Source organism: Herpailurus yagouaroundi, unplaced genomic scaffold (assembly GCF_014898765.1).
Source record: "Herpailurus yagouaroundi ecotype Mexico unplaced genomic scaffold, PumYag 100, whole genome shotgun sequence".
NCBI classification, from domain to species: domain Eukaryota; kingdom Metazoa; phylum Chordata; class Mammalia; order Carnivora; family Felidae; genus Herpailurus; species Herpailurus yagouaroundi.
The window spans coordinates 5,346,425-5,360,459 of record NW_024412391.1 but is presented as its reverse complement, the minus strand read 5'-3'; the positions used below and the strand labels follow the sequence as shown (position 1 = coordinate 5,360,459).

The window sequence follows — 14,035 nt, the reverse complement described above, 5'->3', positions numbered from 1 at the left end:
CGGTGCAATAAAGCCCGGGTGGAGGGCCGCGGCCGCCAAATTCCGCAAACACTTGTTTTCTTCCCGGGGCGGCCGCTGGCACGCGAGCGCGAGCGCGAGCGCGATAGGATACGGCCACGGTTGCTCTGCGCTTCCTGTGCGCTGTTTAGTGCACCCAAACAGATCGCGAAGTGTTTGCGGGTGTCCTGGGCGCTCGCTGGAAACTCGCGGATGGCTGTGGGGGTGGGTGCAGATCATCTCCGGGCCCGACGGGGGCTGGGGGAGTGGAACGGGGCGATTCGGTCCCAGCTAGAGGGAAGTGAAAATCGGGACTCGAGACGGACTAGAAGGCATAGTTTTAAATCCCGTTTAACTTTCTGAGCCTTGGTCTTCGCTGACAAACGAGAGCATGGATGTCAGGAAGGAAGCAGTCAAGAGAGGAGAGGATTGCCCCCTGGCTAGCCAGAAGGGGTCAGGTAGGTACCCAGGGCCTCGTGGGTAAGAGATGGAGAGAGATGGGGCGCCTGGGTTGTGGCCCAGGTCATCTCACGGTTCGTGAGTTCGAGCCCCGCGTCAGGCTCTTTGCTGACAGCTCAGAGCCTGGAGCCTGCTTAGGATTCTGTGTCTCCCTCTCTCTGTGCCCTCCCATGCTCACGCCCTGTCTCTCTCTCTCTCAAAAATAAGTAAACGTTAAAAAATTAAAAAAAAAAAAAAAAAGACTGAGAGAAAGCGTGATGTACGTGGCAGGGGTCAAGTGGGCACCACAGTTAAAGCAGGCAAGAAGTGAAGTCTAGGAAAGTCACACAAGAAAGGGCAAGGAGACTCTTTTTGTTTGTGGGTCTAAGCAGCACCCACAAACCTGAAGTGTGAGACAGCAGACAAGGTCAGCACCAATGACAGAGCAAATGCTAATCCAGGGGATGTTTGCTCCTCACCAGCTTTTCATGTCCCTCCTAAGGTTGGGCAGGAGCAGGGCACCTGGCCGGGGTCCGCTGTGTGGGTGTCCCCAGGGCAAGAGACCAACTCTAACAGATGCATCTTTTTAACCTTTAGAGTCTGAATGGAGACTAAACTCTGGGGTGATAATCACTACATTCTGTGGAATCCCAGATGAGAGATGGGAGAGAAGAGGCTAATAATCTAATTGCAGATCTGGGAGATGGGATTATGGAGACAGAACTGATATTTGGTGTCTGTGCATGAAGAAATAAACCAAATCTGCATCTACAAAACCATGAGAGAGAAGAGAGAGCGGTTAGTAAGTCTGCTGAGATTTCAGTCATCCGGTGTGACTGTGGCAAGACCTGATACCTTATTTTGAGAGAAGAATTCCCAAGTATTTTCCCCCATATCTACTCTTGTTGGTTTTACAAAAGAAGCATCACATGGCTTCTGCCCTCCTGGAATATACTGTCTAGCTGCGAAGGAAAGAATGCGGGGGATGGGGGGGAGAAGGAGGAGAGGAAGAAGGAGGAAGAGAAGGAGGAAGAGAAACAGCCTTCTTTACTACAGCAGGTGCCAGTCAACCCCTGTTTTCCGGTGGAGAAGCAGTGCTGATGGGAATGTCCAGGTCAGGAAGTAACAGACAAAGTGGCCAGCTCTGTTCATGCCTTCCCCCTTGAACCTGCTCTGCCTCTGGGGTGCTCTCTGATTCCAGTATTCTCACTATTAGTCTGGTCCAAACGTGGATACAGACCACTCCCCTCGTTCGATGAGGCTGGGTTTATCCAAACGATCTGCATCAAGTCAACACAAGGGACCCCAGGCCTTGAAGACTCAGTCCTGGTCCACCTTCTGCCTAAAGGGCATTTCCAGCACCAGAGAAAAGCAGAACATCATAGGCACAACACTGGCCTGCTTTCTTCCGGCTTCTGCTACAGGATCCTCTGCTCACTATTTAGAGGCATTCTCCCGGTCTCTTTGCCATCTTCTGAGCCAAGGTCAAAGATTCCAGTTCTGATACGAACAGGAACAACCTTTCTGGAGGACGATTTGACAGCACTGATCAAAAAATCTTTAAAATATGCATTGCTGTTGTTGCGACATTACTAAATTGTGACACAGCTATTCCATTTATAGAAATATTCCAAGGAAATAAAAATAGACCATGGACAAAGATTTAATCTACAGCACCCATCAGGGTGCTATTTACATAATAATGAAAGAACTCACATGCTCAAACCTGGGTGTTAATTAAATAAATTATGGTATATGCTTAGAATACTATGTAGCCATTGGTCATATTTTATAATTGTATTTGTTGACCTATTGTGACAAAATATATTGTGACATTATATAGAGAAGCAGGCTGTAATATAAGAGTTAGAGTATTTCAAGTTTTGTTTACAAATCGCATACACACATTCTCCTGCCTCTTGTCAGACTTTCCATCCCAAGTAATTTATGGGATTCCCTGTGGAAAGCCTGTGTCTTACAGGAGTCCAAGCCCACTCATCAGTTAAGTTTGGCCCTCAATGATATCACAATATTAACCAGTCCATTAGCAAAGTCTAAAACTAAAGGAGTTTGGCCAAATGTCCCAGAATGGCATTGGTACGACATGGTGAAGTGATGTTTCCACCCTCTCCGTGGTTGCTACTTCATGCTCCTAATCTCCTATGGATAGCTCTTGGACAAAAGGAACAAAACCACGTTCAGAAACAGTACAACCTAAAACAGGGACTCCTGGGGCACCTGGGTGGCTCAGCTGATTAAGCACCCAACTTCTGCTCAGGTCATGATCTCATGGGTTTGTTGGTTCGAGCCCCACTTTGGGCTCTGCACTAACAGGGCAGAGCCTGCTTGGGATTCTGTCTCCCTCTCTTGCTGCCCCTCCCTTGCTCTCTCTCTTTCTCTCAGAGATAAAACACACACACACACACACACACACACACACACACACACACACACCTTTAAAACAAAACAAGATAAGAAAGGAGCTCTTGTCCCAGAATCCATGGGCATAATCCAGAGTCCATAACCTTGGTTGGGAAGACCTAAGTCTTAAATTAAAAAAAAAAAAATGTTATTTATTTTTGAGAGAGACAGACTGTGAGCGGGGGATGGGAAGAGAGAGAGGGAGATACAGAATCCGAAGCAGGCTCCATGTTCTGAGCTGACAGCACAGAGCCCGATGTGGAGCTCGAACGCATAAGCCGTGGGATCGTGACCTGAGTGAAGTTGGATGCTTAACCAACTGAGCCACCCAGGCACCCCAAGACCTAAATCTTTATGTTCACTGACTTGTACCTAAAATTCCCCATGTCCTTCAGTTATGCATATAGGCAGCAAAGCACAGTGGTGTTACAGCTGTTGTACTGTGTCTTCACCGCCCATAAAAATCGCAGATGTTTCCATTATACAACAGCTGCTGCAGATTTCTTACACCAGCCTTCATGTTCATCACTACTTTGAAACTATGGTGGTATTTACCTGTGTGCACGTTTTCCCATTTAATGCTTTTATAAAGAACCAGATACATTACCATATCACAATTTTATAATAACTTTTTTTTTTACATTAGTGGTTCCCTTTGTGTTTTATTTGATGCATTTAGTATTATTCTGACAGGGAAGCCGTGGATTTCCCAGATTGCCAAGGGATCCAGGGCAGAAAAATGTTTAAGAATCCCTGGCCTCCGGGGCACCTGGCTGGCTCATTCGGTAGAGCCTGTGACTCTTGATCTCCGGATTATAAATTCGAGCCCCATGTTGGGTATAGAGATTACTTAAAAATAATTTTAAAAATCTTAAATAAAAAAAGAACCTTTGACCTCTAAATATATTTTTGGTAGTGGTGGTGGAGTGGAGAACTCTCTAATACTGCAGGAGCTTAATAATTCTGTTAATAGTACCAACTTAAATGACCAAGCAAAGCAGATGACATCCCATTTTGAAGCCTGGGTCCCCCAAAACAAAGATATGTCCCTTTTATCCGCAGGACGAGAAGAGCCACATCCTAAGCTTCATGCCTGTCCCGAACAAATGGAGAGGCAACTCTAAAAACACAACGGCTTTGAGCGCCTGGGTGGCTCAGTTGGTTAAGTGTCCGACTGTAGCTCAGGTCATGATCTCCTGGTTCGTGGGTTTGAGCCCCACTGTGCTGACAGCTCAGAGCCTGGAGCCTGTTTCGGATCCTGTGTCTCCCTCTCTCTCTCTCTGCCCCTCCCCTGTTCACGCTCTCTCTCTAAAATAAATAAACTTAAAAAAAATTTTTTTTAATTTAAAATCACAACAGCTTAATAAAGAATTTATTTTGTTGTAATGGGAGACACTAGATCACCATTAAGGGCAGATGAAAAGATCCAACTGAGAGGGGGAGGTTCAAAGTACAGGAGAGGAAGACTCATCAATGCTGAACGTGATTGCCTAAGGCAGCCACGAGGGATGCCCACAAGGCTGAGGGAGGGGGACTGGGCTCAGATGGAGGAGCCCAGCGATTCTAGCAGATGGAACCATGGAGCAGATGCCAGTAGGTTGCACGTTTGGTGTCGGCAAGATGAGGGATTCCAGTCTGATGGTGTCTGTTTTCTCTGAGAAGTGGGAAGTGAGATCATCTACTAAGAGGGGGAGATACAATAAAATAACAATAAGTAATAGGCAACTATCACTTAGCAGTTGACAAAGCGTTTTCAGCGTCTTCTTACAACAGTCCAGGAAGGAAATCATTATATTTGTGTTGCAGTTGAGAAATCTGGGCTTAGATGGGGCGCCTGCGTGGCTCGGTTGGTTAAGCGTCCGACTTCGGCTCAGGTCATGATCTCACCGCTTGTGAGTTCGAGCCCTGTGTCAGGCTCTGTGCTTCAGAACCTCTCTCTATGCCCCTTCCCTGTTCACTCTCTCTCTGTTAGAAGTAAATAAACATTAAAGAGAGAGATTGAAATCTGGGCTTAGAGGCCTATTAGCTTTCTTTTCCCCAAAATTACCCAGCTGGAAAGAGAAGAAGCTAGAGCATAAACTCAGCCCCTCAAATAGAAAATTCATCCTGGATGCGGTGGGAGAGAGCTTTATTTATGTGTTCGCTCCTCTGTTTTTTAAAATAACTAGAGTTACTTGGTTCAGGGTTTTATCTGATACACATTCCTTCAGTCTTGTCTTTCTTTTTTGAAGGTGGGGCCGTAAGCTGAAGAGAGGGCCAAATCTGTCTACATTCCTACGTTTTGAAATGAAAAGGCAAGGATCTTTCTTCAGGGACACTTACAGCCACTACCATGGGTCTTTGATGCTGTCCTGAGGCACTGATGACTGGTGAGTCTCAGTTCCTATGTATCAATGCCGGTGTTTCGTATCAAAGTCTCTATCTCAGGGTGACAGCAGGTGACTCAGGCCGCCCCCACGTGTAGTCAGCTTCGTGGCAGCCCTTAGTGGCTCACAGGAGGCCGTGTTCGCTGAAGGCGCCAGAAGTAGGCCTGCAGATCCTGGAGAACTTGGGGAACGTGCTGCGGTAGGTCATTTGGTGACGGTGTACTTGGGAACAGCACGGGCATCTGGGTGGAAATCAGAAGACGCTGAGGCAGGGCAGTGATGGAGGTGGGTATTCTTTTTAATGGGAGTAATTGACTTAATCCTCAGGGAACAAAGACAAAGAATGGAACTTGGGGGTTAGGTTCCTGACACACAGGTGCAGACCCAGAGCTAAGTCACGGATGGGCAGGGGTGTTGGCAGTGTGCAGATTGTATTTCCATGGAGTAGGAGGCGGCCGCCTCCTCCGCGTGTTTGCCCTCAGAAGAGAGGCGGTTCCTGTCAGGGCCGCAACTTATACAGGCTGACGCGTTCCACAGCAGAACTTCTCTGGCTTCCTTGTTGGTGGTGGAGGCCAAAAGGCCCCATTTGACCAATCTCTGATCTCCTGGACATTGAGGAAGATAAACCCTTTTAGACCAGCATGGGTCATTGCTGGTTTGACTTTCAGATGACGTTTGAAACTTCTAAGAACTTTACAACTCTACGTAAGGTGAGCTCACTCCAATGTAGTGAGACAAGGAAGCTTGGTAGCTGGGGAGTGTTAGTGCCCTCCCCACCCCCCACCCCCCACCCCCCACCCATGGTGCAGCTTCCCAGTATGGGGCAAAGTCTCCTGCATGGGCAGGTCAGCATCACTGAATCCACATTTTAAGGATCCTGTGGATCCATTGGGCAGAAGAGAGTACCCAAACCACATTAAGATATCAAGGCCATGCATCTGCCCTGTCTTCTCTTTGAGAAGCAGCTCTGTGGGAAAGGCTGAAAGAGAATCCCTTCAGGGTTGGGGGTTCCCACCAAACATTCCGATGAGAAAGGCCAGGCCAGAGGTTCTAGGCCAGTGGGATCCTACCTCCCTCATAGAAGGGAAGGTTTCATCCAGAGGGCCCAGAACGATGTCAGGGCTCTACTACAGCTTCCAAGTCAGGCCCCAAGTAAATTTAAGGGCCTCGGGGGTATCATTCTCATCATGTCCAGGTCACAGCCAGCAGCGGACCAGGCAGGATGCCAGAACCAAGGAAGCAGGCCTGGAGTTTGGGCAAGCATGCGTCAGGGGCCAGGTAAGCAATAAAAAAAATGGAGTTTATCAATCGTAAGAGAGCCAGACCAGACGGGACCTTCAGACATCAAGCAAGTGCTCAGCACTCACACATCCCAGAGCCACTGACAGAAAGGGAAGAATCAGGTAGGTAACTCCAGACAGTCACTTCTTCCAGCCTACGTGCCAATGTGGTGCCCCTCCCTCCGGGAGAATCAGTGAGAATTGGGAACTGGAAGGTTCTGCTCCGAGCATCACATCGTCGATAGCTGTCTGGCCAGTATGCACGAACTCAGGGGAGAGGAGCAGCCCTGTCACATCATGCCTGTGGAGCCCTCTCACCTGCTCCCTGCTGGCACCCCCTTAATGCCCAGATCCCCCAGGCGAGATGCTTTCCTGTGCTTACTCCCCTGGTCTTGCCTCTGAATTACGAGCCTTGTGGCTGACGCTCCATTACTACCTGCCAGCTGACAGTTGACAGCCCCCCTTTCGGATTCCTGAACATACCCCCATTCTGGGTTCCCAACCCCCTTGCCTTCCCTCACTCTTGGGATGTCCTGCAATCTCAGCATGAATTCCCCTTGCAGATGCTTTCTTGGTTTTGCTGCAATGTCTAACTGCCTGGAATCTTGTCTTCTTTCCTGCAACTGGTCCTGGATCTTAAGTGGTGTGTGTTTAATACATAACGGGTCAGTGTAGCTCCAGGACTCCACCCTTCCCAGTCTGCTGTCTTCTTCTATAAGCAAGCCGGCCAGATCCGGAGAAGACAGCAGAGGTGTCTTCCTGACAGTGGGAGAGCAGTGGATATACAGGGCATTAAATACAGGGCTGTGAGTGTTGGAACTGGACAAGACCGTAGACATCAAGTCTGTTGCTACAGTTTCACAGACAAGGAGGATTCATTGCTCAGATCTTCACAGTCCTATGGCTAAAAAGTGACAACTGAAACCAAAACTCACGTTCTCCATCTCTCTTCTAGCATTCTTTGCCCTATCCCATGATGCTACCCTAAACCTACATTGGATTATTTTTCTGATTTTATTGTGTAAAATGTGTGTAACGCCGAACTCTGCTGAAATATGCTCAGATCCCATACTCCTTTGGCTCACGTAGACTGATCAGCTCCTTCTGGGTAAAATGAACATTGTTCTGAAAGTGTAGATTTCATGTTAAGTGTTCTTAACACAATAATAATAATTTTAAAAAAGAACATTGTTCTAACTTAGGAGTTCCAGAGCTTTCTTCTGGGTGTGTAATGGGTGTGTAATCTTTGTGTCTATGTGCAGGTCATTGTTTGGTTAGGGTTTTTTTTGTGGTGATAAGCTGATGGGGACAAGGCTTCACTCTCCTAGGTGGTGGGGAAGGTGAGGGCTGTTTACTGACCGAATCAATCATGATTGTCCTGCCAATGGGCAGTGGACCCACCTGGATGGGAAAGTCCAAAAGAGATGGGAGGTTTTGAATTCTGGGTGGTGCAGACATGTTTTTCTCAAGCAATATGTACTCGTTTTAGAAAAAAGTTATTATTGTAAGTAGGCTCCACACCCAACGTGGGGTTTGAACTCAGAGCCCTGAGATTAAGGGTTGCACGCTCTACAGACTGAGCCAGACAGGAGCACCTAGAAAAAAAATTTTTAAATACACACAAGCAGAAAGAAGAAACCAAAGCCATCACCTGTTATTTACACTATGCACGTTTTGCAACATTTCCTTTCAAACTGACTTGTGCATACATACATATATATATGTACATATATATGTATATATATGTATATGTATATATGCACCAGTGTGTGTGTGTGTGTATATATATATATATATACATACATATATGTATATACATATATATACATATATACATATATATATACACACACACGTATAAATATATATATACATATACATATATATACATGCGCCGTGGCAGCGGGTGGTAACGGAGGTTGGACTTTATTACTGACAGTGGAGAATCGAGTTGAGGGAGGAGACGGGAGCAAGTTCTGCATTCTAAAGTGGGAGCTGGAATTTGCCTCTTGGTCTTTCACTCCCCATATCTCCAGTTTCCTTCACAGCCAGAGGGCTCGGAAGAGCTGCTAATACTCACCCTCATTTCCCTGCTTCTACCCACTCCTCACCCCACTCCAGGGTGGCGTCTTCACGGAAACAGCTCACGCGGCGGGCTCCTATATCCTCCGGCAGATCGTGTGCATTTCTAATACTAACCTGACATATCGGGAGCATTCCACAGTTGACCACTCCCTTGTCCCTGAACATTCTTTCCTGGTTTTCCTCCTGCCTTTCTGGCTGCTCCTTCTCTGCCTTCTTTCTTTGCCAATTCATTTCATTCATTCATTCATTCATTCATTCATTCCATATTACAAGTATTTATTGAGCATCTATATGTCAGTACTATTCTAGGTGCTAGGGGCCAAAACTCATACCTTCATGGGGCTTACTGTCTAGTGAGAAGTAGTGAGGAGGAGTTAGCAATAGAGAAGTGAAATGAGTAATATACATTTCTTTTGGTGTTGAAGCCCAGGACCTACCTATATAATACATTTTAAAAAAAATTTTTTTTAAAGTTTATTTATTTTTGAGACAGAGAGAGACAGAGCATGAACGGGGGAGGAGCAGAGAGAGAGGGAGACACAGAATCGGAAGCAGGCTCCAGAGCGTGACGCGGGGCTAGAACTCACGGACCGTGAGATCGTGACCTGAGCTGAAGTCGGACGCTTAACCGACTGAGCCACCCAGGTGCCCCATAATACATTTAAGGTCATTAAATGCTTTAAAGAAAAATGGAAGAAAGGAGGATAATGAATAAAGGGCATTGGTGTATGTAGTTTTTTTTTTCAACGTTTATTTATTTTTGGGACAGAGAGAGACAGAGCATGAACGGGGGAGGGGCAGAGAGAGAGGGAGACACAGAATCAGAAACAGGCTCCAGGCTCTGAGCCATCAGCCCAGAGCCTGACGTGGGGCTCGAACTCATGGACCGCGAGATCGTGACCTGGCTGAAGTCGGATGTTTAACCGACTGCGCCACCCAGGCGCCCCAGTTTTTTTTTTTTTTAAGTCTGTTTATTTATTTTGAGCAACAGAGAGAGAGAGGTGAGGGGCAGAGAGAGAGAATCCCAAGCAAGCTCCCAAGGACAGAGAGGAGCCTGACATGGGGCTTGAACTCATGAACTGTGAGATCATGACCTGAGCCGAAACCAAGGGTCGGACGCTTAACTGACTGAGCCCCCCAGGTACCCTGGTGATGCAGTTTTAAATCGGGTGATCAGGGATGGCCTCACTGAGAAGGTGGTATTTGAGGAAGATATGGAGAAAATAGAGTGATCCATGCAGATGTCTGGGGAAGAGCCTTCCAAGCAGGGGGACAGCAGGTGCAAGGCTCTGAGGTGGGAATGTGACTTGCATTTTGGAGGGATAGCAAGGAGGCCAATGTGGTTGGAGCAGAATGAGTCATAGGACATGAGCTCAGAGAGTATGTGGGACTCATTTGGGCAGAGCCTTGTACTCTGGCTTTCATTCCGAGTGAAAGAAGAAAGGAGAGTTTTGATTAGAGTAACATGATGTGAAATCAGATGAAGGGATAACAGTGGCAGTTATATTTAGAGTAGAGTGTAGGGAGGCAAGATATTGCAGTAAATCGGGGAGATGATGGGGGCTGTGAACAAGAGGGTAGTGGTAGAGATGGCAAGAAGTGAGCAGATTCTGGAAATGTTTTTTTTTTAATTTTTTTAATGTTTTTATTTATTTTTGAGACAGAGCACAAGTTGGGGAGGGTCAGAGAGAGGGAGACACAGAATCTGAAGCAGGCTTCAGGCTCCGAGCTGTCAGCACAGAGTCCAATGTGGGGCTCGAACTCACGGAGTGTGAGATCATGACCTGAGCTGAAGTCAGATGCTTAACTGACTGAGCCACCCAGGCGCCCCTCTGGAAATATTTTGAAGCCAGAGTGCGCAGGATTCGATGGATTTTGAGTGCCAAAGAAAGAGAGATGTCAGAGATATCTCCAAAATTTTTGGCCTGAACCAAAGAATGGAGTTTTTATCAGCTGAATGAGGAAGATTATGGGTAGAACAAGTTTGGGGGGGAAAGAGTAGGAATTCAGCTTTGGACATATTTAGTTTGAAATGTCCACTAGATGATCAAGTGGGAATTAAGAGTAAGAGGCTAGATGTGTGTGTTGTTGGGCCATAGAAAAGATCCGCGATACAGGTACAAATTTGACGATCATTAGCATAGGGATCCATTTAAAGGCTTCAGACTGGGCATGGTCAGCCAGAAGAGTGGTAGGTGGAGGATAAGAGATGCAAGGACTCCTTCCCAGCACTTAGAGGCTGAGCAGATAAGGTGGAGCCAGAGGAGAATGAGAAGTATGGACCAGTGGGGTTGGGGGAAAAGAGATTGTGGTGTGCAGAGAAGCAGCAGATGTTTCATGCAGAAGAGAGTAAACAGCTGAATCAAATATAGCTGGTGTGTCAAAAGTAATTGACTTTGGCAATAGGGAGGTCATTGCTGATCTTGACAAACGTACTGTCAGTTAAGTGGTGGGGGTCAAAGATGGTTGGAGCAAGTTAAGAGAAAATGGGAGAAGAGGAATTAGGGCTATCAAGTATAGAGAAGACATTTTGCTGCAAAAATGAGCAGAGAAATGGAGTGGTAGCTGGAGGGGGAAATGGGGTTAATTTTTAAGTTGGGGCCTAGCTGTATACTGATGATAATCATCTAGTAGAGAGGAAAAAACTGAAATTCAAGGGAATGCATTAATTGTGAGAGCAACAATCCTAGGGCAGGTGAGAATGAATAGAATCTAGGGCAAGAGTGGTGATGGCAGCTGAAAAATGACTGTTGGGGGGGTGTGCCTGGGGGCCTCAGTGGGTTAAGTGTCAGATTCCATTCAGGTCATGATCCAGTGAGTTCAAGCCCAAGTTGGGCTCTCAGCTGTCATCATGGAGCCCACTTCAGATCCTCTGTCTCCCTCTCTTTCTGCACCTCCCCTGCACTCTCTCTCTCTCTTTCTCTCTCTCACAAATAAATAAACGTTTATTTTTTTTTAATTTTTTAATGTTTAGGGGCCCCTGGGTGGCTTGGTCGGTTGGGCGTCCGACTTCGGCTCAGGTCATGATCTCACGGTCCGTGAGTTCGAGCCCTGCGTCGGGCTCTGTGCTGACAGCTCAGAGCCTGGAGCCTGTTTCAGATTCTGTGTCTCCCTCTCTCTCTGCTCCTCCCCCGTTCATGCTCTGTCTCTCTCTGTCTCAAAAATAAATAAAAGTTAAAAAAAAATTAAAAAAAAATTTTTTTTAATGTTTATTTATCTTGAGAGAGAGAAAGAGAGAGAGAGAGAGACAGTGTGAGCAGGGGAGGGGCAGAGAGAGAGGGAGACATAGAATCGGAAGCAGACCCAAGCTCTGAGCTGTCAGCACAGGACCTGATGCGGGGCTCGAACTGGTGAACTGTGAGATCATGACCTGAGCCAAAGTTGGATGCTCAACTGACTGAGCCACCCAGGCACCCCTAAATAAACATTTAAAAATGACTATGGGTGGGGTGCCTGGGTGGCTCAGTCAGTTGAGCAGTTGAGCATCTGACTCTTGATTTCAGGGAAGATCATGATCCCAGGGACACTGGATTGGGCTCCACACCGAGTACCGAGCCTGCTTAATTCTCTCTTTCTCTCTCTCTCTCTCTCTGCCCCTCCCCTTCCCAGCTCTCATGCACATGCATATGCACTCTCTAAAATAAATTTTCTTTAATGTTAAAAAGTAAAATAAAAATGACTGTGGGGAGTCCACTTTAGTAAGGGGGAGGAAAGCAGAGTGCAGCAAAGCAGACTCAGGTGGGAGGGTGGATGTCAGGGGAGCCTGGGCAAGATCTTTTCAATTTCTTCAGTTTTCTCAGTACAACAGGAAGCAAGGATGCAAGGTCGTCAGCTATGGGTGTGGATGGGGAAGAAGTTGAAGAGAGGGAAGATCTAGAAGTCTTTCAAAAGAGTGGGAAGTGAACAGGCAAGAGAAATTGCTATGCTTACCGGGAAGTAGAATTACTGAGTGGCACCTAAAGGCTTGTCATGAACTTCAAAATGAGACTGGTCAGAAGGGCTGTGTGCTTCCCTCCAGCCCTCCTGAGCTGCCCGGCTGCAGGGGTGCATTTGGTAGAGCTGGGTGGAAGCCAGGTTTGGGTTTTGCCCAGCGAGTATCACAAAGTGAGAGGGAGGGACATGGGAGTTGAGGGCAGGTGCAAGGGACTAGCTCTCATGATTGCCCAAGGCTTTTATTTATTTATTTATTTATTATTTATTTAAATGCTTATTTTTGAGAGACAGAGAGAGATAGAGTGTGAGCAGGAGGGGCAGAGAGAGAGAGAGAGAGAGCCCGAAGAATCCGAAGCAGGCCCCAGGCTCTGAGCTGTGAGCACAGAGCCCGATGTGGGACTCAAACTCAAAAGCCATGAGATCATGACCTGAGCTGAAGTCAGATGCTTAACTGACTGAAGCACCCAGGTGCCCCCCAAGGCTTTTAAACTGGGTAGGGAGGCAAGGGATACAGGAGTACTGATGCATAGAGGCACTTGTACCCCATTGTTTATAGCAGCACTCTCAACAATAGCTAAATTATGGAAAGAGCCTAAATGTCCATCAACTGACGAATGGATAAAGAAATTGTGGTTTATATACACAATGGAGTACTACATGGTGATGAGAAAGAATGAAATATGGCCTTTTGTAGCAACGTGGATGGAAGTGGAGAGTGTGATGCTAAGTGAAATAAGTCATACAGAGAAGGACAGATTCCATATGTTTTCACTCCTATGTGGATCCTGAGAAACTTAACAGAAGACCATGGGGGAGGGGAAGGAAAAAAAAATGGTTAGAGAGGGAGGGAGCCAAAACATAGGAGACTCCTAAAAACTGAGAACAAACTGAGGGTTTATGGGGGGTGGAAGGGAGGGGTGGGTGGGTGATGGGTATTGAGGGTACCTGTTGGGATGAGCACTGGGTGTTGCATGGAAACCAACTTGACAATAAATTTCATATTAAAAAAAAAATCAACTGGGTAGGGAGGGCATGATGCAGGGGGAGGTAAAGAGAAAATCTGACATAAACTGTAGTTCCCGGTGGGTCCAAGGATTGTTAAGGTAAAAGAAGGGAGTAAACTGGAAAGATAGAAGGAGCTGGTGGGAGAAAGGGTTGCTTTAAGCAGTTATTGCAAAGGGCTGCCACATGGTTTTCTAGAGCTGGGTTGTCCCCTGCATAGTCAGGAGTCATTAGTGACCTGTGGCCACTGAGCACTGAAATGGGCCTCATCTGAGTCCAGATATGCTGTAAGGGTAAAATGCATGCCAAATCCCCAAGACTTAGTAACAAAACAATAAAAAAGAGTGTAAAATATTTTATTAATTTTAAAATATTGGTTACATGTTGAAATGATAATCTTTGGATATGCTACATTAAATCTATTATTGAAATTACTGTCACCTGTTTCTTCTTTTCTTTCTCTCTCCCTTCCTTCCTTCCTTCCTTCCTTCCTTCCTTCCTTCCTTCCTTCCT

General features: G+C 46.6%; 1 long non-coding RNA gene across 1 annotated transcript; it reads left to right on the top strand.

The window, feature by feature from the left end:
• Positions 1 to 235: 235 nt before the first annotated feature.
• LOC121028187 (uncharacterized) lies at positions 236 to 2,514 on the top strand. The gene is made up of 2 exons (XR_005789107.1): positions 236 to 455; positions 1,033 to 2,514. It is a non-coding gene; the product is annotated as an uncharacterized LOC121028187 (long non-coding RNA).
• Positions 2,515 to 14,035: the final 11,521 nt, after the last annotated feature.